The sequence below is a fragment of the Agelaius phoeniceus genome, chromosome 9 (genome assembly GCF_051311805.1).
Source record: "Agelaius phoeniceus isolate bAgePho1 chromosome 9, bAgePho1.hap1, whole genome shotgun sequence".
In the NCBI taxonomy this organism is placed as follows: domain Eukaryota; kingdom Metazoa; phylum Chordata; class Aves; order Passeriformes; family Icteridae; genus Agelaius; species Agelaius phoeniceus.
The window spans coordinates 24728348-24754705 of NC_135273.1; the positions used below are offsets into that span (position 1 = coordinate 24728348).

The 26358-nt window shown below is 38.6% G+C and overlaps 1 protein-coding gene across 2 annotated transcripts in view; it reads right to left on the reverse strand.

Annotated features, from left to right (window-relative positions):
• The window catches only part of RASGEF1A (RasGEF domain family member 1A), a 144864-nt gene that overhangs the window by 113490 nt on the left and 5016 nt on the right, over positions 1 to 26358 (reverse strand). The window lies entirely within an intron of this gene.

Sequence of the window (26358 nt, forward strand, 5' to 3'; positions counted from 1 at the left end):
GCAAAGGACCAGCTTTTACAGTTCACTGAAAAATAAAGATTTTGCAGAAATGTGAGTTTTATAGCTCATTGATCCTTAAACTATTTTTGACACTCTAATGGCATATTGATCCAAAATGTTGTTACATAGGGAAAAATGACATAGAACTGCAAAATGGTTGCTAAATTATTGAATAAATAATTATTATGGGTTCATGAGCTTTTGAGGACTTCAAGCTATATTCTTCTTCTGGTTTTGGCTGGGGTAGAGTTAATTTTCTTCATAGTGGCTGGCATGGGGCTGTGTTTTGGATTTGTGCTGAGCACAGTGATGATAACAGAGAGATGTTTTTGTTGTTCTGAGCAGGACTTGCACAGAGCCAAGGTCTTTTCTGCTTTTCCTACTGACACTGGTGAGGAAGTTGGGAGGGTGGGAGGAGACACAGCCAGGACAGGTGACCCAAAGTGACCAAAGGACATTCCAGACCATGTGACATCATGCTCTGTAGATAAAGCTGAGGGTAACAAGGAGGAAGGAGGGAACATTTGAAGTGCTGGTGTTTGCCTTCCCAAGCACCTGTTTTGTGTGTTTGGGCTCTGCCCTCCTGGAGATGGATGAACACCTGCCGACCCATGGGGAGCAGTGAATTAATTCCTTGTTTTGCTTTGCCTGTGTGTGCAGATTTTGTTTTCTCTATTAAACTCAATCCACTGGCTTTTACCTTTCCAATTCTCTCCCTGATCCCACTGGTGGGGGGATGAGTGAATCTCTGTGTGGGGCTTGGCTGCTAGCTGGGGTTAAACCATGACAGTTGTAAAATGAGATTATTTCACTAGAAAATTCTTGCTGAAAGTTCTACTTGCTGTTGCCAAAATCTCTGTCACAGCAATTAACCCATGTAATGGTGCACTGGTAGGGGATCACTGAAGTGAACTGTAGTTGTCCCAGACTGCAAAATGCCTGACATGCCTGTGCTGTCTGAGAGAAAATATGACAAAAGCAAAGGGGTTTTGAAACCATTCCAATGGGTGTACTGCTGAATGTGATGTCTTAGAAGCAGAGAATATTCTGAGTCACACTTTGTGCACTAATGGTATAATTTAGAGACCATCTTTATTTCCCCTTTACCACTGCTTTAGGAGAGAATTCATCACTTGGTGAAATGTCTGTTTCTCCATTTCGTTGAGAAGTAGAGGAGCATGTGGGAGGGTCTTTAAAGTCTTGTGAGCTTTTTGCACATGGGCATCTCTACCATGTGGGGTCTGCAAGGGAAGGAACCAGCACGGCTCTGCAGAATCCACTGCCAGGAGGAATGAGGGGCATGAACTTGGCCCTGGCACGCTGAGATCCTGTGACATTACTCTGACAAATCTAGCTCAGGTTGTCTCACTTGAGGTCTTCAGAAAACTTTGAACAGTTAATGTGTGGGACCTCTGAAAGGTCCCAGCTGTGCCTTACAGCTGGAGTTGTGGTTGGGTGTACATGTGATGAGGAATGATGGTTTCCTGTTGTGGGTGACACGCTGCACTGGCTGCTGGCTGCCTTCAGACATTGCTTGTTGCCCTCTCCCTGAATGTGTTCAGTGCTTCAGGTAAAGGATAAATAGTGAATTTACAGTAGTTATAGTGACAAGAAACCCATTTGTGTTTCCTGTAGGTATGACTGCTGGCAGTGATGGCCAGTGCATGATCTGGAGAAAGCCTGCATCCAGCTAGTGCCATATGGTTCAGTGTTATGGAGTTAAAATATTAATGAACATATTTCTTAATACACCACTTGCCAAGTGAAGACTAGGTGCATGTAAAATATATAAGTATAAAATATTTTTATTTATAATTGTCCATATCCTCCATCTTTTTACAGAGGTGTTTATAAATCACATTTTGAACCTGTGCATAGAAAAGATCTTCTATTTGGTGCATCTTTACATTTCAGGATCTAAAAATTAGAACTTTCCATTATGAAGTCTAAAATAAGGCTGACAGTTTTAAGTATTATTAGTGGGGCCTTTTTGCAGTAACTAGAGAGCCAGTTTAAGGAATAAGCAGAAGGAAATGCAATCTGGCAGTTAGGTGTCTAGTGATTTCATCTTTAATGAAAGAAAAGAAAGATGATTCTATTAATGACTAATGCCCTCACTAGTTTAAAATTCTTGCAAATTTATTAATAGCTTGAGTATCCTTAAAAAACATTAGTGGAGGCAGGCTGTTTTGTCCATGTACCTTAATTTAATTTTAGCTTAGTTAAATGGTTGACAACATTGGCACTTTTAAAAGATCATAATAAAAGAATGTGCATGCAGATTTAATCAAAAGCATAAGATTGATATAAGTTAGAAATGGTACAGTTTGGATACATTTTAGAAGAATGAGTTGAAAGGAGAGAGGAAGAAACAGTTGATTGTCTAAGATGTTCCATGCCTATTAGAAAAATTTGTTTTCTTTGAGAATTCCCAATATATTTCACTTCTAAAAGTTAAATTTCTTCAAATCCTTCCTGATATTTGACTATTTTTGTAGTTGTGGACATGTACAGAAGTGTGGTTCTTAATCTGCATGAAATCTATGGAAAAGCTGAAAATCATACATTTAAACCCAAGCTTCTCTGATAAATTTGATAACTAGTTAGAAGTGTAGCAACAAAGTATACCTTGTTAAAATGTTTTTGAATTCTTTCTAAGGTTTTATAATTTTTTTTAATTACTATGAAAGAGGATATCGGTTTGACCTGTTGTAAACACTTTTCCACCACTAATGAATTTGATTTGCTAATTGTCATTACAGAAGGAACTGTAGATTATTTTCTTTTGAAACCTGGGAGAATGCTAAGAAAGTCTTACTCTTTTTAAATTCTCTGCATAGGTTATGTAAGTGCAATAACTTCCCTCATTTTGTCTGCCTGTTGGGCCTTTTTATTTAATCAAAATGCAGCAGAAGAGTATGAGGGCAAACTGCAACATTAAAATGAGCAACAGCTTTCTTGGATAAATAGGAACAACTCCACTTTATTTCTGCTTTATATCCAATCAACTTCAGTGATTGTTCATAACTGAGTTACATCTCTCCAAATCCATCATTAGGGTGGAAAGTGCCAAGGTACAATTATCTAATAGCTGAAAAGCTTGCAATGCTCCATACCCATAACTTCTTATTATTTAAAAGTTTATTTGATCTTTAAATAAAAGAGAAAAAAAATATGGCTCTGCAGTTTTAATGGCAACAATAACATTCCCCAGAGGATGCCCTATGTCTCTTAGTTAACCTCAAATTTTTCTCTTCATCATATTATAAAATGTTAATAAGATTTCTTCCATAAAACCTTCTGTGAGAACATAGATATTTTTGGGGAAGTTTGAAAAGTTCTCAAAAACATAGGCCAAAAAATACTGAAGTAGCTTAGTCTAGCCCACAAGAAAATGAGGATTCTCAGAAAAAAAATTTGTAAGTTCAGTTGTGAGATTTTGTACTATAAAATAATTAGCTGTTGATAGAAAAATTTAATCAATAGAAAGGGAACTGATTTTACAGAAGAAATTAAGTTTTGTATTTTCTTCACTCTCTCTGCACTATCACAGTGGCTTGATAAAATACAGAAATCCTACTAAGAACCAAGTCCTAAATTTATGGTGTCTTTTTAGTACACATACCTGTGGGAAATTTTGGGTGGTTGGATTTTGCAGCCCTTCTGCTTAAAAGAAGTTGTTATGACTTTGCAGTTTATTAAGCAAGAGATAACAGCAACGATATTTAAAAAATAATTATTAAATTGATTTTTATTGTGACTCCAGATGGTACCTCTGTCTTCAAAAGGGAAGAATTACTTTGCATTTGATAGTGGCTGGTTACCAGAATAGACAGAAGCATGTTTTCTTGAATGCAATTTTTTGTACCAAGAACTTCAGGTTAGAAAATACAGCACATCTAAAGGATGCTGTAAAGACAAAAGGTATCAGTAATCTTTGGATTGTGTCTGTGGGTCTGTGCCAAGGGAAGGTGGGTCCTGAGCCAGCCCACGGAGAATTAGGAAGCTGAAGACCATCACACATCTGGATGACTGACATGTTATGGCACTTAGCAAAAGAAGACACCTCTTTGAAATGAACTTATGTGACCTGAGAAATTTATTGGTGGGAAAACAAATGAATGTGAAGAATGAACTCATTCTCTTGCTGTCAGGGAAACTAAAGCAGCCATGAACCTGAAAGTAATGATGAACATAACTCAGAAGGTTTTGTACAAATAAGCATTCAACTGCCTAGAAAGCAATAAGAGCAGAGGTGCACTGAAATTTAATGAAAACTATTTCAAAGTTCAGAAGTTTATTCAGGTTGTGCTGGAGTTGCTAGAGTTCAAGAATGGTTAATATGAAAGAGTTGTTCATCCTTTCCTAAAGATGGCATCAAATTTCAAATGCAATGCTAATCCACAAATTGAAATATTTAATTGCATTTAGATCTAAGAGAAGTAAAGAGGAATAAAGATGTGTGCTTAAGTGCTCTGTTAATAGAATGTAATGCAGCAGAAGAATATCAGTGGCAGGGCAATATGCTTGTGTATTGTATCCCATTCTCACAAAAAATATTTCCACCCTGTGCAATTTCCCACAAGGAATTTAAGGTTTGCTTCAGTTGAGTGTTGAGGTACAACTTATGGATTCTTTGCTCCCCAGTTTGAGCCCCTAAATATGCACCAGCTGTCTGAAACTGGACATCATAAAGCAAGAACTAATTGATTAGCTGAGACAAGCTTCAGTCTTAATGAGAACTTGTGTTAAGATAGATGACTGGGCTTTATCTGGAGCAAAGAATACACTGGTCACCATGTTCTCTACACTCTGACAGGAGGAATTGGCAGGAAGCATTTGTGCTGTTGTCTTGGTTACTGTCATGCTCTTGCCACGAACCATAGGGCTGGCATGACCTCATCTGCACATGTGAATTGTGATCCAAAAAGTGCTGAAAGGCTGTTCTTTGTTCTTATGACTGCAGTTTTAGATTGTATTGTGAACTGTGCGTAGCCAAATTTCAGTGTTAACCTGGGAAAGTTGATGCTTTGTCATTTTGTTCTTTCTAGGCAGACTTATGCCACTTACTAAATTGTTAAATCTGTCTTTTAGTCCAAAGGGGTATTAATTATTTTTATATTTAGTTAATATTCCTTTTAATAGATGCTACTACGTATTAGGGAAGATATTATTTTCTGTCCAGGCTAATGTCTCTGCCTAGGACAGTTCCTGGTTTCTGTTCCCACAGTATCTGAGCAGCTCATATCACACTGCACTTATCTCCTCTGTGATTGTGCCTTTGCCCTGAGTCACAGAGAAAGGGCAGCAGCAGGGTGTTGGCTCCAGAGGGCCACTGGGTGACTCCAATGGGATGTTTCCTTCTTTTCCCTCTCTAGAAAACTGTCAGTATTACACTCAGTTATCCCTGCCCATATCTTTTCTGAGCAGCTGATGGCCGTAGTGGGACATAATTGTGTTTATTTCTAATTGATATTACTGGTGTGTGCCTGATTTTATTCCTTTTTCACGCTCTCAGAAGTAAAAACAGCAAATCAGTCCTAAGGGAGACCTGCGTGAAGGTGTCCAGGATAGTAACATAAATGAAGCTGCTGAATGAATAGCAAACTCTTTTGTAGAAGAGTACTTTTGTCCTCTATACCTTTATTGATGAACTAATCAGATTGGACAGGCTCCAAATTCCCAGACCAGACAAAGAAACTTTGCAAAGAATGAAACAGTGCCTGTGAGCTCAGAGGAATGCACACTGATTAAATCAGGTTAAGACAAAGGCTTATGGACAGCCATTTCATCTGCTCCCAATTATGGCAGGTACTTAGAACAAGTGGGCCTCCCAAAACTTGCAAGAAAAACTTGCCTGTAGGTCCTATACATTTCTTTCTTACCCTTTTCCTCTTGTCTTTCCTTAAACAAATAACTTTAAGTTTAGAAGAGTCACTTCATATTTCTATAGAAATCAGTAAAAGAGATCAAAGTTCAATCACTTACTGCAATAATCTAGGTGACAATCTCACATGAAGGTTCCTCTTGCTATAATGTTTATGCAATGAATAGAGGTGAAATAAGCAGTAAAATCAAAACTAGTCCAACAATTATGGTCGTGTTTCTTTTGCTGTGGATGTGTCCAAGCACATAAGCTAGAGTGGTACCAAAAGCCTGGCTCCAATGTGAATGTGTGACAAAAGATGGGCACAGTTAGCTGATGATGTTAAATGCAAATATACTCTATAGATTTACTGTAGGTTTCCTGTCTTCAGAGAGAAAAAAATATTGTCTCTTTGTAAAAATATCCTTTTTGATAATACCTATTGAGGGTGTTGAAGATAAAAATGTTCTGTAATGAAGAAACAGTCAGTAATTTTAATCTTGAAGGAGATGAACTGATGATCAATAAGGATAGTTTCTCTAGAGCATGCAAAGAAGATATGTCTTGACTTTTGTAAGAATAAAAAAAAAGTTTGGCTAGTGTATTGCACTTTTGTCAGGTCTGTGAGCTGCTGTACAGGGTCTTCCACTTCACAATATTTTTCATTTAATTTGGTCATAAAAATGTTTGACTGAAAGTTGTGGATATAATGTATCTTCTGTGCTCCCTGAGCTAAGGGAGAAAATACTAGGGAAGGTTTTCCTTTGAATATGCATTTAAATTTTTTAATGAGATTTCTTTGGTAAAGGACATACTCCTTTGAGGTTTGTTTAGCACAAATGTTTGTGCAATTAAGCATAAATGTTCATACTGGTGGTGAAAATTATTTTTAAACTTTCTTATTGGCAAAAAAGATGGAATTCAATGAGTAAAAGATGAGTGAAAGTAAATGCACCTTCATGACTGTTCAGTGCACTATAGTTGGTTAGAGAATATCTAAGCATGAATGAGACCAACAATGTGTGTGTGGGGATGAGCCATAGTTCTGTCTGCAAATGCACATCCTAGATTATATTTGTTTCTGTTGCTGTAACTCTCATCAAATCTGTTTTCCTGAAGTTAATTATTGATAAAATTATTGTATCTCTACATAGTGAAGAATTTTGGAAGTATGCTGTACAGTAGCCTCTGGCTGGTATCCAGCTTTTAATTACCATGGCATCTGGCTCAGTGTAAGGTGGGTTGGACACCATGGCACTCAGGAACATCTGCAGCCATATGGTGTTCTTCATGGGTCAGCGTTCCCAAAATTGCTGTTTCTGGTGGGGTACCAGGTGATGTAACTATTGGTGGGGAATTACAGGGCTTGACATAGGTCAGGCAGCAGAGAGGCACCAAGGACTGCTTAAAAAACATGTGTGGCTTCACCTGGGGAAGAATCCAATTTAGACAAAACTGGCAAGGGGAAAGCCAGAGGTAATCAAACTGCAGTCCAACCTGACACTGCCTGATCTAGCTGTGACCTACAGTTGAGAAATTATTCAGGGATTTTGATAACCAGGATACCCCATATTCATTATCTTTCCAAATTTCAATTTCCTCGAATACAGGAATTGGTTTTCTGCTTCTGAATGCTGAGGCAATTTTACCTGGCTATGTAGAAAGTAAGATAAGTGAAAGTGAGGCATGGGTTAGTTGCAGGCAGAGGCAGGTGAATTAGAGAACTAAATAAAAGTATTAATCCTATAGAATAAGTTTAGATTTTTGGAGTAGCACAAATTGCATGATTCACTTTGCTGAATTTAATTGTGACTAAATTCAAGTGCTAATGCAAGTTTTAGAGTCCTGGATTCACACTGCCTTTTCTGACATCATAAATAATACTTTTGGAACAGCAAAAGGAAGGTTTGAAGCCATTGGCATACAAAATCTGATGTAGGCCCTTTGGGTTTGGATTTAATATTTAGTTTGCTACTTCTCTGTAAACGTCTGTTTTCAACATTTTTTTCTCAATGTACAATTAGCAGTATGCAGATACATTTTAAAAGAGGTGTCATATGAATGAAACCCCCTAAAAATCATAATGAATATATTCCTTGTCCAGTGTATCTTGTTGGAACACACTGCCTACACTGAAATGTAGAGATTAATGTGTATGAACAAGATTTTTACTTATATTCCTAACTCATTGGACAGCTATGAATTAGGAGATCATGCTTCTATGGAAAGACATTAAAATAGCAGTAATGAAAAGCTGGCAGTGGCTTTTCAAAAGGCCTATTGGATAGTAGAGTTACATGTCCAAAAACCCAGTATTAGTCACAAGGCTAATACACCTTCAATAAATCAACACTTAGAAAATTTTGTGTTAGAACATCTTGTATGCATGGATGTTAAGGCTTCTGGATTGAAGCACAAGAGGAACATGATAGGCTGTTAAGTGGTGCATAGCTGAACAATAAAAATGGTGGATGGGGCCTCAAACCCAGATTGTTTATGTAGCAGTAACAGGGTTTCTGCATCTCTCTTTACAAATATTTTTTTTCTACTTGTTCATGAAGGCCAGGATAGAAAGGGTAACAAATGTGCCAAGTGAAAGCATGGAAAAAAATTCACATTTATCTGAGACTACTCTTTCATTTTGGTTCTTATTAAAATCACAATTTTTATTACTAGGGATAATACTATACAGCATTATCACTAAGTTTATTTTTCTTTTCTACAGAATTGTACTTATTTTTTAACTAGAGCTATTTTGTTCGAAATTAGTGAATTTTTACTACCAAGAATACTTTTTTTATGCTATTCAAATAATGCTTATGTTCTGTTTCTTCTGGCTGTGCTATACCATGTTTTATTAGTGCCTTCCTTTTTCTCCTCAGTCTCCTTCATATTATCTTTTTGCTCTACTCCTTGATTATCAATAATACCCACAATCTAAATTTCCCTTGTTACCTTCTCTATATGAGGTAACTTTGTAACAATTGGGATTGTGACCTAACCCTGATACTGAAAACATCCTTGCTATTGTGTGTTATGCTGGATACTTTACTACAGTAGCTGTGCATTAGTGTTCATGTAAATCTTTTCCATGTTCATATTGTTCTGCGTTGTGTAAATTCATCACTTTCTAGGCAGAAATGTTCTAGTATGGGGTGGTAGTTATTTTACTTATTATTAATTTTGAGTGAATGGTGTGTAAATTGATTAAAATGCATGGTGTAGGTGTGGAGGGTACAGTGAGTTGGTTGAGAAGTTGTGTTATTAGGGAATGAGTGAATGGATGGCAAAAAGATAATCCTAACATCACACACTTCTAGAATTTAGAGTTTATTTTAAGAGAGTATTTATGAACTCAAAACAGATTTTCCACTTACCCTTGGTGCTACAGGGAGACTGAGATGTATTAGCTGTAGAATTACAACAGGGAATGTTGAACTGCTCATTTCATAGACAGTTGTCCAAGAAATAAACACTTTTGTGAGACTGAACATTTCCTTTACAACTTCATTATATATTGCTGTTACTTGTTTGCAGTTTTCACAGCTCTCCTTGAGTTTGCTTTCTGGTGGGAACTTACATAAGGAGTTTGAGAAACCTTGGGTATTGTCTGAGAACCCTTGGGTACTCAGAAGGACCTGCTCCAAGAATCACATGCAAATCCTAATGCTGCAAATTGAGCTAAACAAAGGTTTCCAATAGAATTAACACAAAACACAAACACAGAAGAGAAACAAATGAGGTGTTTTAATGCACATCTTGACCTCTGGGAGTCAAGAAAAACTAATGTATAAGATCCTTAAGTCCACCAGTGATAAGTAGTTATGAATTGGGTGTAAAACACAAGCATCTGTTTAACATATCAGAGCATTGCCAAGCTGCTGAGGACAAGAAACTTCCCTCCTCTAGTCTGGAATATATTGAACAGCTTGAGCCAAAGAGCAATCAGCTTACTGGCAGGGGTGGAAAAATGTACTTGGCCTTCCCCTCATCCAAATAAATAGCTTAGAGGAGTACACTGGCATGGATCAAGAAAAACAAACAAAAACCCCATGTATTAAAAGATGTGTTGATTTATATCCACTGGGATTGAGAGTAGTTTAATCTAACACTGTCTAAACATGAGGCAGGTTCTGAATATGTAAAATAGAAAAAAAAAAAACACCCTCTTGAAATACATGGGCTTAATTGCATTTGCTACCCAAGCTTGGATGCAGCAAAGAAATGGGGAATGATGTACACATGGCCGCCCAGTGAAGATGCTAGAAAATTGCCAACTCTGACATCAAGTGACAGGAAAATGGTGATTAACACCACATGTCATACTAAAAGGGAGGTTTTGCATTCAGGATGAATCATGGGACAATAATGTGCAATTTGCCTTTTACCCACTGACTGAGATAAAAGGAGGAAAAGAAAGCTGGTGAATATTGTAAGGATGGGAGAATAGCTACTAAACTTTTAAGGAATGGAAAGAAGAAGAGTTTTCCTAGATTTTACTCCTTGCTGACATAGGCTGAAGACTTCTACTGTCCATTTGGTTTAGTAAATTTTCCCTGAAATAATATAAATAAATTCTGCTCTTTTGTGAAAGAAGTATAAATGATCTTGGTAAAAATAATACTCATAATAAACACTCTACTTTGTAAGGAGGTTATTGTAGTGGGACAATTTTGATGAGAAAGTACTTTAATTTTGTTTTCTTCACAAGTATGGTAGCATACCTTCTCCAAATAGAAACTTTTATACACTGCAAAAGCAAAGTTAATATGTCTCCAAATGCATCTGAGAGAGTTACATGTAAGGCTTTCCTCTCTGATTTATACATGCCTTCTCCCCTTGGCTGAATTATTCATTGATCTTTCCTATGCATGGATTGCTTTTCTATAATTACCTCTGGGTTATTTTTGGCAGATCCTAGGATCACAGGCTAAATCTCACTGGAAGAAACCTCACAAGGTCTCTAGTTCAAACTCCAGCTCAACTCAGGGTCAGCTGTGAGAACAAGCCAGGCTGTTCAGAGCTTTATTTGATCTGGTCTTGAAAATTTGGAAGGAGGGCAATAGTAAAACCTCCCTGGGCAGCCTATTCCACTGCTTGGCCATCTTCATGACAAAAAACATTCTTATACCCAGCCTGAAACTCTTTTTTGTTTTTCCAAACTATATCCATTGTCTCACATCCAGTACCGCAGTAAAGAGCCTGGCTCCATCTTCTTGATAAGCTTCTCAAGGATTACTGTTTATCTTAATACTGTTTTTTTTCTCCTCCAGATTAAAAAAAACCCAAAACCAAGCAACCAGAACTTTTCTGACCTACCCCTAGGTTACAGCTGTTACACCTTCTCCTCTGTTGAGCAATGACTTCTCTACTGTTTGTTACTCTTAGTAAGCAGGAGTCTTAAATAAAACTATCAGCTTTCCTGCCTCATGCTTACTCCTTATAAACTCCTCTGGAGTTTCTGGCACTTTGTACACATTACAAAACTCCCAAAACATTGCAGACTGAACAAAGGCCTTGCAATAATTTCTAGGCTGCCCTTCTATCTGCACTATTTTCCTTTCTGACCACTTGCTCAAACTGGCCACGTTGATGCTCATACTTATCAGCAGTGACTGATTTTAGCCTAAAAACCAGAATTTCAGTTCATGTCAGGCCCAGCTTGGGCATATTTTGCCCAAGGTCACAAGGGTAGGACCTGAACCCAGGTGTTAAGAGAGTGATGCAAACACTGCAGCTGTTCCACGTTGATCCTGTACCCTTCCCCACCAAACCCCTCCAGCCCCCCTTCCCAGGCTGCTTCTTGCTGGTGAGCATCACAATGTGTTTCAGGGTGTTACTGTCAGCAGAATTTTGCCTGTGTGAGAGAGATTGAGACCAGTGGGGTGGTGCAGTACCTTCTTTCAGCTTCCACTTCTGAATCCACCAAAATGACTGCTCTATTTCATGGCTTCCAGGAAGGGTCTTAATGTCACTGTTTACAAAAATCAGAAGTATCTGTTGTATGAAAAACAAGATAGAATGGCAAAGAATCTTCTAATTTCTCTCTGTTTTCATATTATTGCTGTTCTCTGCAAAAGGTCTTGCATTCTGTGCATGTTGAGATAGCAGGAAGGCATGCAACATTGATGGTGATTCCTTTTTCTTGGTGCAGGAATGACAACAACAAAAATTGGGCAGTAGCAGTATTGAACTGGGGTAATGGCTTTTAAAAGTTTTCAGCAGAAAACTATAGCAGCAAAGGTTAGGACTGTACATGGCTGAATAAAGTTCTGCTTTCCACATATCATCAACAAACTATGAAACTGGGTGCCAGCTAAAATATGGGTGTCTCTTATGGGTGTCTGCTAAAAAAACAAAACAAAAGGGCTCACAAGATTGGTAATGGCATGAAGAATCTTTTTTCCTCTGGTTATTATGACAAAAATGTGTTACTATCTGTCATCTGCTTGGCTCCTTGTGTTCAGTAGACTGATGGGTGGTGGGCAGCTGCCCTCACCATGCAGCTGGCACTCCCTGAGGAGCACCCAGTAAGGCCAGGTTTTGTATGGCTGGAGAGGTGCAGAGCTGTGCTTAAATCCACCCCCTCATGGCTGTGATTGATGTAACTTGGCTGTCAGAGCTGTGGAGGCAGTTTGCAGTTCTACTATCCATGCTGTACTTGTCTCTGCTTTAATGGAGTGGTTCAATTTCCATGGCTGTATTAGCCTGGCTTCTTTCTCAAGCACAATAAAAGCTGCTTGAACACATGAGCACTTTTACTTAATTACCATAACAGCATTTCTCAAATAAATAAAAATCCAATACTAACTGACTTCTCATATAGAGTGTGATCTGAGTGGGCAGGCAGTTAGTAACAAAAGTCAAAGGGCTTATTTTTTTTCTTCATTTTTCTTAAAATCTGAAATCTGCCAAAACTTCCTGCTGCTCTAAATCTTTGGGACATAATTTAGTGTCATGCAGAGATGCCTATATTTAACATTTCTGCAAGATGCTTCTCAAAAGAATTCATGAATTAGGATGGGCAAGTAATTAAGGTTAAGGCACTTCAGTTAATTTATTAGCTGGCATGCTTAGGCTAGGTTTGGGTGTTCTACATAGCATTGCATTATGTGGTAATGGAAATTGGAAAGAGCATGGTACATCTAAAGAATAACTTTTTGTCAAGCCACACTTTTAATCCTCCTGTGGTTTAGTTTTGATGTTCCACTGCCAAGGTCTCTGAGTTACTCAGTGTATGACATTCTGCTTGAGCTTCAAAAACCTGAATATTTAGGTCTTGCTTGCAACTCTGGCTTGAGATTGTCTGCTTGTGACCAGTCATGTATGGTGGAAAAAGCAGCTGCAGAAAACCCTTTTTATTGCATATGTTGAATAGGTCTGGCCCCCCTGTCCTCATAAGCTTTTATTTCACACACTTGCCTTGCAATTCCAATATGTATAAAGTAAATAGAGGTGAAAACCTTGAGCCATATCCCTCCAGACTTACCCCAGCTCTCCTCCAATCCAGCCTGTGTGCCATCTGGAACTCCTAGGAAAGCCAGGGAAAGTACTGCATCTCATGCACACCACAGTTAAACCTGAACCATGCAGCACAGAGGCACTGGCAGAAAACCTCTCTCACTTGTCAAATTAGGAAGGGAACTTTCCTGAAAAGAGGCAGTGTGGTTTCAAGAGATATTTTTTAGAGCTTTGAAATAGAGACTTACCTGTCCCACTGATGTACCTTGGCCTACTAATTATTGTGAACATGTTTTGTTATAAATCAAAATGTTCATTCTTGACTGGAAAAAGTTCAAGCTTTTTCAATTAAATGTGAAGTTCAATTTCTTCAAACAAAGAATATAAAATAACCCCTAACCTTATAGCAAAACTGGTGAAAAATTGCTACTTTGTGCAAGCTACTGTTAATAAGATATAGAATCAATACTGTTTAAGCTGATGGACATTTAACATCCATTTGACAGTCTTTACACCCTTGGTAGTTTTTAGTCCTTATAGTCAGAATATCACCCTATATTCTACAGTTACAGCCTAATATATATATATATATATCTAAATTCTCTCTGAAGTGTTAGGTGGGCATATTTTTTCTTTGTTCACAGAAATCCTCAAAATGCTCATTGTGGTAGAATTGAAAGCTGTCAAACTGCTCTGTGTGCCTGGTGTAGGTGAAGTGAATCTGCTCTAAGGTATATTAGGCTTGTGAGCTCTTTTTTAAAATGGAAGCTGTTCTAGAAATGTTCCAGGCATAATTAGAACATACTGGGAGAGAAATCCCAATGGAAATAAGCACAGAGTGATTGGCTCGTGCAGGCTCTGCAAGGTGCTGCCTACCAGAGACACATAAAACACATCAAGAGCTCAGTCAGCTCTAAGGGCAGGTGAAATAAGCATCTGCTTACCCTAGCAAGGATATAGCTTGCAAAGATATAAAAAAAGGAAATTTGCTCTGGTGGCTCCTTTACTATTTGTTGGCAAGGAACATTTGCTGCTAAAATTTTCAAAATGTTGAAGCTGATCTTTCTGACCCTTTACAGAGACTTGGGAGGCTAATATCAGAAGGAATGAGAAAACTCTCAGAAATATGTCTTCCTAGCAACACCTATTTCATCTTGGATTTGTAGCATGTGTGTAAAAAAGAGGAAAATGAACTTAAGCAGCTGAACAGAAGTTTATCTACAGCTTGTTTGTTTTACCAAAACAACCAGATATGGATGAAAGTTGCCCAATAGAAACAGGATTTATTGTAGAGGTGAAAAGAAATTGTATTTAACAAGAGTAGATCCTTCCTCTCTGTAGTTGGTTGATACCAAATAAGTAAAAACAGGACTTAATTTACCTACTCTCTCTGCTGTATAATTGTATCTTGGGCTGTAGTATCTCCCTCAGGTAGGAATGGACAGTGAAGTGGAAATGTGTAACTAGAGTCTAAAACACTGCTGGGTGTCAGGAGAGAGCAGTCCTATTGAACAGTTTTTGACATGGTGTTAGTCAAGAGTTTGGAAGAAAGCCATTTTTTGAGCTGGTATAATAGCTGTGTGAAGTGGAAAGTAAATTTAATGCAGGAGCTAAGTCATTGCTTTGGCTGAGGAGAGGAGATGTGAATTCAAAAAAGATACTTCAGCCAGCTAAATTTTGTGGCTGGTTTTTAAGCAAGTGTCTGTACACATACACTGTGGTTGTATTTAAACAGATCCATAAATTTTTAAATATGACATTGTTTGGGGAACTTTTTCTGTCTTCTTCAGCTTATAAAAGGCTGAGCAAGTGCTTAGGTGTTCAGAATAGCTAATCACCTTTTCTTGTTTACCATGGTCTATGGTTTGTTATGTCCCAGAATTTTCCCATCCCCTTGAGGTGGAATCTTAATTTATTAATCCTTAAAATGGGCCCATATTTCCAATTAATACTTGATATTTTATATCTGCTATTTGAAGTGCTTTGAAGGAAATTATGAAGAAGGAAGAGACCAAAGAAGTGCAAACTGTTATTCCTATTATACTTCAGCTAAAACCAAAATTTGCTCTCTTTAGAAGTAAAATCTGCCAAAGTTAATATTTGTCGTAGTGGATATTAGTAATTTATTCTAAACCCATGCAATGGAAATGTTCAAATGTTGAAGACTGCAGAATTTAGCTTTTCTAAATATTTGCTTTTTAAAGGAAGCAACAGATTCATCATTAATTTTTGGATGATGTACAGAACAATCTCTCCCCCTTTCTATCTGATGGTGAAGATTATCCCTTCCTCTGCTTTTATTTTTCCCCTTCAGAGCAGCAAAATTGCTAAGTAATCAGAAGACAGGAGCTGTATTTATAGCCCCCCAGTTACCTCACTGAGAGAAGCATTAATGCAAATCAGTTTATGCCTTCTAAAGAATGCTGCAGTCATGTGATGCCTTCCTAAGGCACAAAAGATAAGGTATATCAAATTTAGAAGCTCTTGGTAAAGGTGTATCCTATACAAACAAAAACCTTTGCTGTTGTGAAATGAGAAATATACAATACAGGAAAAAATGTGATGTATTTGTTTTAGGTAAAAAGTGTGTATTTTGGGGGATATAATAAACAGCCTGTTAGACTATCTCCAACTCCTGACAATCACATCATTTGTGTAAAAGCTATGCTGCTATTTGTTAACATGGTTGCTGTGGCAACAGAAACCTTCATCTCTTTGAGGTAAAATCAAAAGTGTGGTGAGTGTGGAAATGCAAGAACTGACTTTACACACACACACACACACAAATGTCTGCTTTGTCTCTTACTCCTCATTTCACAGTAGAGAAAGACTAAAGCTTTTCTCTTTTCTATTTCATTCTGGGGCTGGGGAGGGTAATTGGGAGTTCTGAGTGGTAAAAAATGTGAAACCCACTGAGGGACTGAGACACAACTGCCTGCTGGGCTGCCAGTGGCTCCAACAGATGGTATCAGGTCTCAAAAGAGCCTAATTGGCTTATCACAGGCAATGCATGTGGAACAGGGGCTTGATAAAGCCAGCAAATACACATTCAGCTGATGACTTGATTTTGTACCTGTGCTTTTAAAGTAAAATATAGCTAAGACAGTATGAATCCATTTGAGAGAGCTGGATTGGAGCCTCTTGGAGCCTGCAGTCCTTTGCTGGAGTTGTAGTACAAATTACTAAAAACATCTGTGGTGGATGTTGCAGGCTGGCACAACCTGTGCATTTGCATGGGAATTTCCAGGCTGCCTCTGCTCTGGGACTTGTAAGGGAAGATCAGCCAATGTGTCCAAAGCAATGTCATGATCTGTACAATATCCATGGAATCATGTGCTCTAGTTTAGGGAAAGGCATGGAATTCAAAAAATTGTACTTTTCTTAGAGGTAGTGTAGTGTAGTTAATGCCCTATATCTATCACTTTTAGTGAGCACAAGGCTTTGTTCCCATTTCTTTCTATAGGGCTGACTAACAAAGTAAGTCCTTTGCTGTTTGTAGGCTTTTCTGAGTTCTTAAGTTTTATTTCAAGGCTGCTATTTGAGTACCCAGTGATAAGAAAAATAGCTTTTCATTTATGTGTTGTGTTGTCAAAAATCTCCATTGTCCTTCCTGGTTTGAAACAGTTTTTTTTCCCTACTTCAGCACCTCCATAATGTGTATGTCAGTGGACAATGCAACTTAAAACAAGTAAGAAAAACAAAATAAAACCCTTCAGAAAAGCTAATAAATAAAGCCCTTCAGAAAAGCTTCTTTGTCTCTGACCTATAATATGCCATGTAGAAAAGAGTAGCAAATGCTAAAGCACAAAGATACCTGCCCAAAACTCTTACAAACTCAAGAGGATAAAAACCCTGATTTTGAAAGAATCTATGGGCTTGTGTAGACTATATAGGGGAAATTATACTGAACCTAAATCTGGAATTAAGAAAAATTGTTAATTGTAAAGTTTTTGTAAGATTTGAAGCATAGACACCTTCAAATGAGTCTGGGCACAAAGATGCTGCATCAGACAAAAAAAGGAAATTCCCTTCTGGAGAATGACTTTCAGAGATTCACTGGATTCCTGTAGTTACTGTTTCATGCTGTGAACAGGGGCTCAGAAGCTGCTTTTGTTGATTTACACAGTAAGATTATAGAAAAACATAGATTATAGAAAGGGAGCAGACCCAGGAGCCCACACAGTACTATTTGTTGATCATGATGCTGAAACAGAATTCCCTACAAGTCCTCATCCAGTTCCACATTTCCTTGAACAGGATAGGCACAAGTTCTCACATATTTTGGAATATTAGCTGTCTGCTTATGGGATAGGATTGTTTGTAACATTCCACAATGTTACAAACCAATTAAGCCAATAAGGCTCTAGTCAGTAGTCTACATGACAAGTAATGTTTTTGTCATTCTTGGATTTTTTGTGTTTCAGTTTGCAAATTGTTTTCAAATTTGAAGTTTGTTTTTGTAGTTGCTATCATGTTAAAAAGTTACCAAAAAAAGGAGTATAAATCTATTAGTTGCACTGTACTTAAATTGCTTTTTGTATGAAATCTTGAGGTTTGCAGTCAAGCCCTTATGTAGGTCCATTCTTCTGGAAAGAAACAGGTATGCCAGAAGGTTTCTCCAAACTACTTCAATATAGGGAGAGCAAGCAGTCTATATAAGCCAATAAAGTGGCACCCTATGTCTCCAAATCAGCAAGCAACTAGAGTTTGATTAAAATTGCTATTGGATTCCGTGAGTTAGAGGGTTCTTACCTAGCACTATCTATAAAATTAATCAGCCACAAAATACCCCATGCAGATTGCCAAGCTCTTCACCCAAGAAGTTTTAGAAAAGAAGCACAACTGGCGCTTCAGATCCCCAGCAGTTTGTGATAAAGCAGCATGCATTGTAGCACTTGGTTGCCCACTGAGGCTGTCACACCTGCAGTAAATGCACACACACATTGTGCTGTTCCTGGCACGGATTGGTTTGGCATCCCTTGTCACTGACTGTCCCTTCCCTAAGCAGCTGCTTGTTCCTGGTTTCACATAAGCTATTTGGAGCACAGCAGGGGATAAGCCTGCACAGGGAAGTTTGCTGTGGAAGCTTAAAGGAATCAGCATTGCAAGTACCCATTATACTGCCCCTGGAGAACGCTAAGGGAAATAATGTGATTTTTCATTTGGATCTGAAGTTGGATGGCAAAGCCTCAACAGCTATGGCAGCGCAGGCTAGAGGAGCTCCCCCACAACCCTGCACCTCAGCAGAGACCTGGCTGGGAATTCAGCTCCCAGTCATGATCATATGAAAAGAAAGTACGTGTTTCTCTGGCTGCCAAAAGCCAGATCTCTTCAAAGCACTGTTTGCTAGCTCATTAGTGCTTCTCACCCTGGCATTCATTAACCTTCTTCTGATGTGCTGTACAAGCTCTGCACAATGAGGGAGGCACACTCCTTGCAATTTACTGTTCCAGCTGAAGAGTGCTTACAGAAGTATTAAGAATCTCCATTCCAGGCTGATCCAGGCCAGTAGCCCAGGATCTTATTTCCTAACCTATCATTTATTAACCATGAACTAGTATCAATGCTAGATGTCTGAGAGAAGGAAATTTTTAGACTTTTATACTGGGTAGGCCTTTCTTTTGCCATATTGTGATGCTGGAAGAATTGGAAAATTCTTTTTGTCCAAGTCTTTAATACATTCAGGTTAGATTATTTCATGTTGATCTTCTGGAGTAACTATGTCTGCAAACCAAAAAAATCCTACATTTCACTAGTTAGCCTATTCCCCAGGTACACAGGGAAATTCTGTCCCAGAGCTGTCAAGGTCTGCTTTACAACCTTGGCAGTTTCCAGTATCCTCACACATTATGGCAATCCACAAAATGACTTTTCTGGACTTTTAGTGCAGTAGATGCTGCTCTGGACATCATTCTGGATTTCTGTATTCACTGGCTGCAGCCAGCAGGATCCCCCAGAGATCCAGGCACCTCTGCAGAGAGATCCACAGGGGATGTGACCTCAGTGGGACTGAGCAGTGGAGTGGGTAGGAATACAATTTGCTGCAGATCAGACAATTACTCTGTCAAACAAGTTTATAATAAAATATTTTGAAATAGTCCTGCAATACTGGTAAGGTAGAAGAGGGCATTGTTTTTAATGTTGCCTTCTTTCTTGCTTGAGTCTAGATGTTTTGCTCAGGTGATTCTGTAGTACAAGGTCAGTTTGTTCATTACTAGAATGCAACGTTTCCTTCTCCCCAGAGTTTAATTTCTAAACCTCAGATCTGCTGGTTCAATCTGCTGGGCAATAGATGGTTAGAATGAATTTTAGACAGTTATTGTTCAAGATCATTGTTCAGTATGTTCCAAGGTTGCTATTTCATACTTTTTTATAATTACAATCTCCACCAATTTATTTGTGATGTTTGGGTGATTTGAATTGAAGCACACTATGGTTTCTATGTGTTGTTCTTTTTTCTTTTTTTAGTTTCACAGCCCCCCATGCCCCCCAACAAAAACAATTTCATCAGACAATTTAATTGAGGAATCAATTGTAGTAGATAAATAAGTTTTATAGTGAATGCCATGTAACTATGGAGTGTAATCATTTGTCTAAATAGTGCTGCATGTTTGACTTGAAACAATTTGTCCCTCATTGTTAATTTATAAGTTTTGGTTGTGTTGAGGCTTCCAATGAGTTTTAGCAGTGCTGGGAAGAGGAAGTTGCTAACCACTGTGCAAGTTTGTGGCCTGTACTTGGTGACTTCCAGCAAGATAGATCATTACCCTCAAGAATTTGTGATTAAAAATTACTCCTCCTCTTTTCAGTTCGGTCAGCAGAACACTGAATCTAATTTTAGACCAGTGCTGACCTAATTTTAGGAAACTGAGTTCCTGTGGGTCCTGTGTTACTCTCTAGTCTGTTTTCTCTGAGCCCCTTTTACAAGGGAATTATGAGGCTTGTCTTGGAGTCTAAAAATCTTCACCAAAGGTAACACTTAGAGCTGTTTTCATGTAGGCACTTGTTGCTTGCATGAGCTCTACCCTGCTGTAACCTTTCTCTCAAGGCTTTCTTTAGGTAGCAGGTATTCTGATTTATTGCTGCTTGTGGATGCAGTAAAAGATGGGGCACAAAGGGAAATCAAATTATCTGAATTCTTTTCAACCCAATACATTTCTCAATGTATTTCAAGTGCTAGTATTCAAGTCTGCTTGATATGGCTCATTATGATGTGAAAGCTTAGGTCTATAAATAATAAATTAAATGTATCATAACTTACCAAACAGTTTCTAGAAGAGCAAGTGATTCCACTCACTTAGATATTTATTGCACAAGCATTTATACAAGTGGGGGAGGGTGTTAGCTTGAACCATTTCTCTTGGATTCCAGACAATCCCTCCTTTTTTTGAAGCAGTGATGACTCTTACAGAGATGGCTGGAGAACAGAGTGAGCTAAAAGAAAGTGCTCCTTTCAGGGAAGCTAAGCACACCGTGCCCCCTTCCCTTTGGCACAGCAAAATGCCATTGTTTGGTTATTGCTTCCACACTTGTCCTGTTTCAATGTACCTGAGTCATCACAGTTGAATAGTAACCATTATCTGTGATAAACTGTGAATAGGGGATGATGAAGTGGTGGTTTCCTGGAAAGGAGCAGAATTAATCTTCAGAATTCCCCATCCCTTATAAAAAACCTTCTGACAATCGGAAAACTGACAAGTGTGAGCATTGTTAAAATTCATGTGGCTTGGAAAAGAGCCCTGTTGGATTGTCCATTTAAGCACATTTTTAGGCTGAAGGCTTTTACACTAGTTACAAATATATTGATTTTTAAGAGGAAATTATTGACCTTTAAAAGCCTGGAGTCAGCTGCTGCCTGGCCTATTGGAGACATTTGGTTATTTATGCTCACAGAGGTGAGAGCTGGCAGTGATCAGAACTGAGGGGTGGGTGAGGAAAGCACAGGATTTACTAACACTGAATTACACAAGACTCACTGCATAAGATGCCACTTACAGGACATCAGTCTACATTCCAGAGTGGGGACCTTAAGCCTAATTTCTTTACTACTTCTACCCTATTTCTGGGACAATTCCCATACCATCTGTGTTTTGGAAAAGTTTGGTTTATTCTTCTCTTCTGTGCCTGTCCCTCTTGTGCTGTCATAACAGTAATAACATTTTAGCAATGTTAGGCTCTACTTTCTAAGCAGTTTAGTACTCACAAACATGTATGATTGCAGGTTTCTTAATGAGGGGTATGTGTATGTAACAATAACTTTCATATTTACCAAAGGATGACTGGGCTATTTCTACTGTGCCTTGTATTTACCTTTTCACCTCAGAAAATAAATTGTTTCCTAAGTTCAGGCAGAAGAGTGATTTTCTCGCTGTCAAAACATCTCAAGAAGTGATATAAATGGGATATTAATCACTGTGAATTAACAGTACAGATCTGAAGATAAAACCAATGCTGTTATTTAGTGACTATATGTTGATGATAGATTAAATAATACATATTGGGTTGCATTTCTGTTGATTTTTCTTCTGGTTTTCCTTATTTGAAGTGCTCAGCTAGTATCACAGAAGTTCTCATCCCCAGCAGGTTAACTGGCATAGAAAGCTTGGCTCTGGCAATCTAAGATGTTCAGTGAAAAGAGGTTGTAATGATTTAGCATGGCACTGAGTCACAACAGGTGAAAATCAAATCCCCACTTAGTTCTACAGTTTTCCACTTTTATACTACTGATATCCTGGCACCCACATTTCTTCTCTGCAGTATTTCTTTCTTCAGCAAACTACAGTTCTGTACTACTGCAGTGCAGAGCTGTAATCTGCTCCTTCTGGATGGACACCCTTGTGCACTGGCACAAGGGGAGACTAAAATGCTGTGTGGTTTCTGCTGTCTTGACAATTTGTGGGTACTGAACTATCCAGCAGAAGGATCAGAATTCATGATCCCCATCCCAGTGTCACAGAGAAAATCCATTTGTCCTGCAGCGCTTCGGAATGTGATTGACAGGAGATGAAAGGTGTTGCATTGATTTTGTAGTGTGCCATGAACTAAAGTCAGAGTGCCAAGCGTGTTTTGCTGTGGTGTCTGGGCTCCAACAGCAGCAGCCCCCATCCCTGCCCCAGCTCACCTCCAGCAGGCATTATCCCTGCTCCCATTGCACGAGGACTGCGAGCTGAAGGGACAGGTGCCTTGGCAGAGGGATTACATCTAAAGACTTGTGTTCCAGTTCCTGCCCACAGTAATGGACCTGGCTTTTGGGTAGGGGGCATCTGTTACATCACCTAAATGTTGTATTTGGAACTTTGCTCCATTCCATTTGTGTCCAGAAGGACATTGAGGTGCTGGAGTGTGTCCAGAGAAGGGAGGGGAGATGGTGAAGAGTCTGGAGCACGAGTCCTGTGAGGAGCAGCTGAGGGAGCTGGGGTGTTTAGCCTGGAGAAAAGGAGGCTTGGGAGAGATCTCATCCCTCTGCACAGCTGCCTGGAAGGAGGCTGGAGCCAGGGGATCAGTCTCAGTCTCTTCTACCAGACAACCAGTGACAGGATAAGGGGGAATGGTTTCAAGCTACACCAGGGCAAGCTGGATATCAGGAAGAATTTCTTCACTCACTGAAAGAGTGGTCAGGCACTGGAATGGGCTGCCCAGTGGGGTTGTAGAGCCACTATCCCTGGAAGTGTCCAAGAAATTACCTTCTGTGGCACTCAGTGCCATGTTTATTTGACAAAGTCGTGTTTGGCCAAAGATTGCACTTGATGATCTTGCAGGTCTTTCCAACCTTAATGATTCAGTAATTTGTATTTGTTTTCTTTTGCATTCATCTGTATCTTAATCCTTATTCCTTTATTGATTTGTCTCTAAATCCACTATAAATGTCAGAAGTGCTGAGAGTAATGATGGAGAAAATACCTGTTTCTTTTCTTTCTCCCTTTCCTTCCCTTATTTCTTTCCCTCATTTCCATGTGTGCCCTATTGCTCCCTTTCTTGCCCCAGCTGTGTTCATTTTATTCATGTGCAGAAGCAATCCTGCAAACAGATTTTTCAGGCAGCTGTAGTGAGTGCTGAGGGAACTGAGGAGTTTCCTCTGTAAATCCCACTATAATGCTGAGCAGGGCTGTCTCTCTTTGTCCTGTTATCTTCTACTGTGTAAAAGCCATCCTTTCATTTGTTAAATCCTATATGTTATGTATGCATTTGGCTCCTGATAACTTTATACATTCTCTTTGCAAGAGATTGCACAGAGTTAACATTTACATTTACCTTTTGAGGTGCAACACTGATAATCTTTTGATTAATGTTGAACCTAGCAGTTATGCATGTTTCCCCATTAGGTTATCCAAGAAACAATGCTCAGGAAAAAGAACATTATTCAGGCAGGAAACTCCCAAAATTAGTAGTGTGATGTGACTGCAATTTTCCTGAGCCTTCTGAAATGATAAGTTTTGGGGTTTTTCTTAATAACAAGTGGTAGAAGCACCCGTCATCTCTGTTGAATTCTAGCTCAGGTCTTCTTCTTACAGTTACCAGTTTCCCTTTCTTCTTACAGTAGTTTTCTTTGAGAAATGCATTTTAAGATTAAATTGCCACATTCAGACAGGATGAATGTGCTGCAAGGTAGGGGGCTTTAGGTTAGCTGTGTGAAGAGACAGGAATGATCCCACTCTGTTGTGATCAGCAGCTGTAAGGTCCTGCACTTGCAGCTTGTATTATCATTTTTGTGATCTGAAACTATTTTTATAATAATGGAGTTATGTATGTAAGATACTAGGTTTGACATAGGTAAAATTAGATGAAATGACAGGGTTGCTGTGGTATGCTGGAAGCCAAACTCATTCAATGGTCCCATTTGACTTTAATATTTATGGATCTTTCTGCTAGTTTTGTTTTTATTTTCTTTTTTTTTCCGATCAAATATCAAACTTCGTTGCAAGCACAAAAATCCAACTTAGTTATTTACATCTCCTGAGGTTTCAAACCCATTAAACAGCAGAGAGGCTCAGTAATTGTTTTATTACTACTACTGAAAGTGTAATAATACTAGTGGCAACAGAGGACAGTGAGCAAAACAATGAGAGAAATGTAAAGGCTTAAATAAAATCATTAAAGCTGTTTCACATGGGATAAACACCAATGTCAGGTTAATATTTCACACCACAGACAGCAAGCTTAATTAACTCTTTCTTTCACTTCCCTCCTGAAGAAACTAGCTGTAGCAATATTTGGCTTTCTTAGACATGCAGGGCTTTCTGTATTGCTTCCTTTCCTCTCAAATCAGTCACCAGCTATAAAGAAGTTAACAACTGTAACATAGTAGGTGCTTTCTGCAGTTCCTGGTGACATGGAGGTTGTCTATTTTAGTTCTGTCCTGGCCCAGTTCTGCTCTGTTTTGCTCTCCAAGAGCAGTAGATGGGATATGCACAGTTCCAGGTGGCCCCTGGCAGGGCAGGGCATTGTTCTGCTGCACACACCCCAGTGGTGTCCCCAGGTGTCCCCTGAACCATGTCCTGGCATGGCAGGACCTAGGTGTTTCATGACCTGAACTGTGCCCTGGAGTTTAATGGGATATTTTCTTGTTTATTATTGATTCAGTATATTAGGCATGACACAGTAGTGACTGTAAAGTTGTGAGGAAGGCAGAGTTTGTAGGTGTTTAGGAACTGAAGAAAGGCTACTCAGCTCAAAGATTCCATGTTCTTTTCTATTTATGTGAGGATACCTATTTAAATTTATTATTTTCCTAGAACCTTGCCTCAAATGTGATTAGTAAAACTGTGGTTGTATTTCTGTTTTGACAGTAGGTTTTGGCTTCTTTAGTTTCTGGAACTTCATGGTGTCACACATGTACCATACTGTATGTGTATACAGCACACAGTTTCATAGGATTTTTGAGTGTTTTGAGTTTCATGACAGAATCTGTAATGTTTGAAACTTAGGAAAAAAATTGAGTATTTTCATTGCAAAAGTTGGAAAGAAGTCTTTAACAGGGAGTTATGTATCTCATTTTCTGTCACCACCACACACTTTGTGCTCTTGTACATCTTGATGCATTGATCTCGGCCCATAAACCTTCAGTAGCTTTACAACATAAAAAATCATTTGCTACATGATTTTGAGTATCATGTGGCTCCAGGCTCCAAGCTTCCTTATAAATGAACAATTTACTTGGCTTTTACTCTGGTTGCTTCACCATGTGGATCCTGCCATTGCCCTCTGCATAACCTACAGATCACTTGGATGATGCATGTTTCACTAAATGTTACCCAACATTGCTGGTGCCCCAAGGAGTAAGAACATTTTTCTGAAATACATACCATTAATGTGAAAAGGTTGGGAAAGACATGAGGAGAAATAAGAAGGAAAAGCCACACAGACTTTGCTGAGTATAACTGAAAATTCAGATTGTCTAACATCCATTTCACAAGTGTCATCCAGGAGAACTGCTTAGAGTGTACTCCTTGCTCTCAGAAGTGCTTCCCATTGGACAGTCAGGTTATTCACACAGATTGTCTTTAACACAACATTCCTAAACTAGCCAACAACTCAGTAATGAGATTGCCTCAAAACCTAAGGAGAATACATGGTCAGCATACTTAGCTTCCTCATCATTTTTGAGATTTGAATTACAATCATAGGAATACAAACAAGCAAGCTGATATTGAGTGAAAAGACTTTTCACATGTTAATGAAATGAAAGAGAAGAAAAAAGTTATTTTCCTGGTGGTTCAGATTTTAAAGACTTCAGTTTTCAAAAATCCAGATTATTTGACAAAGCTTAAGTATGGGAAAAGCTGCTTTGTGGTGAACACAATATTTTTTTTATTTTGTTTGAGGAACAAATAACTAAAAGGGTGCCTTGGAATCTGCATCATCTGTATTTAATTGTAGAAAAAATGCAGACCACTGGATTAAATAAATACAGAAATAATATATATTTTAGTGGCAAAATAATCAGTCCTAACAAAATAATTAAACACAAACCTGGAATTCCTGATTTTGTTTTGAAGAAGTCTGTTCAAAGTCAATTGTGAATAAAATTGGAC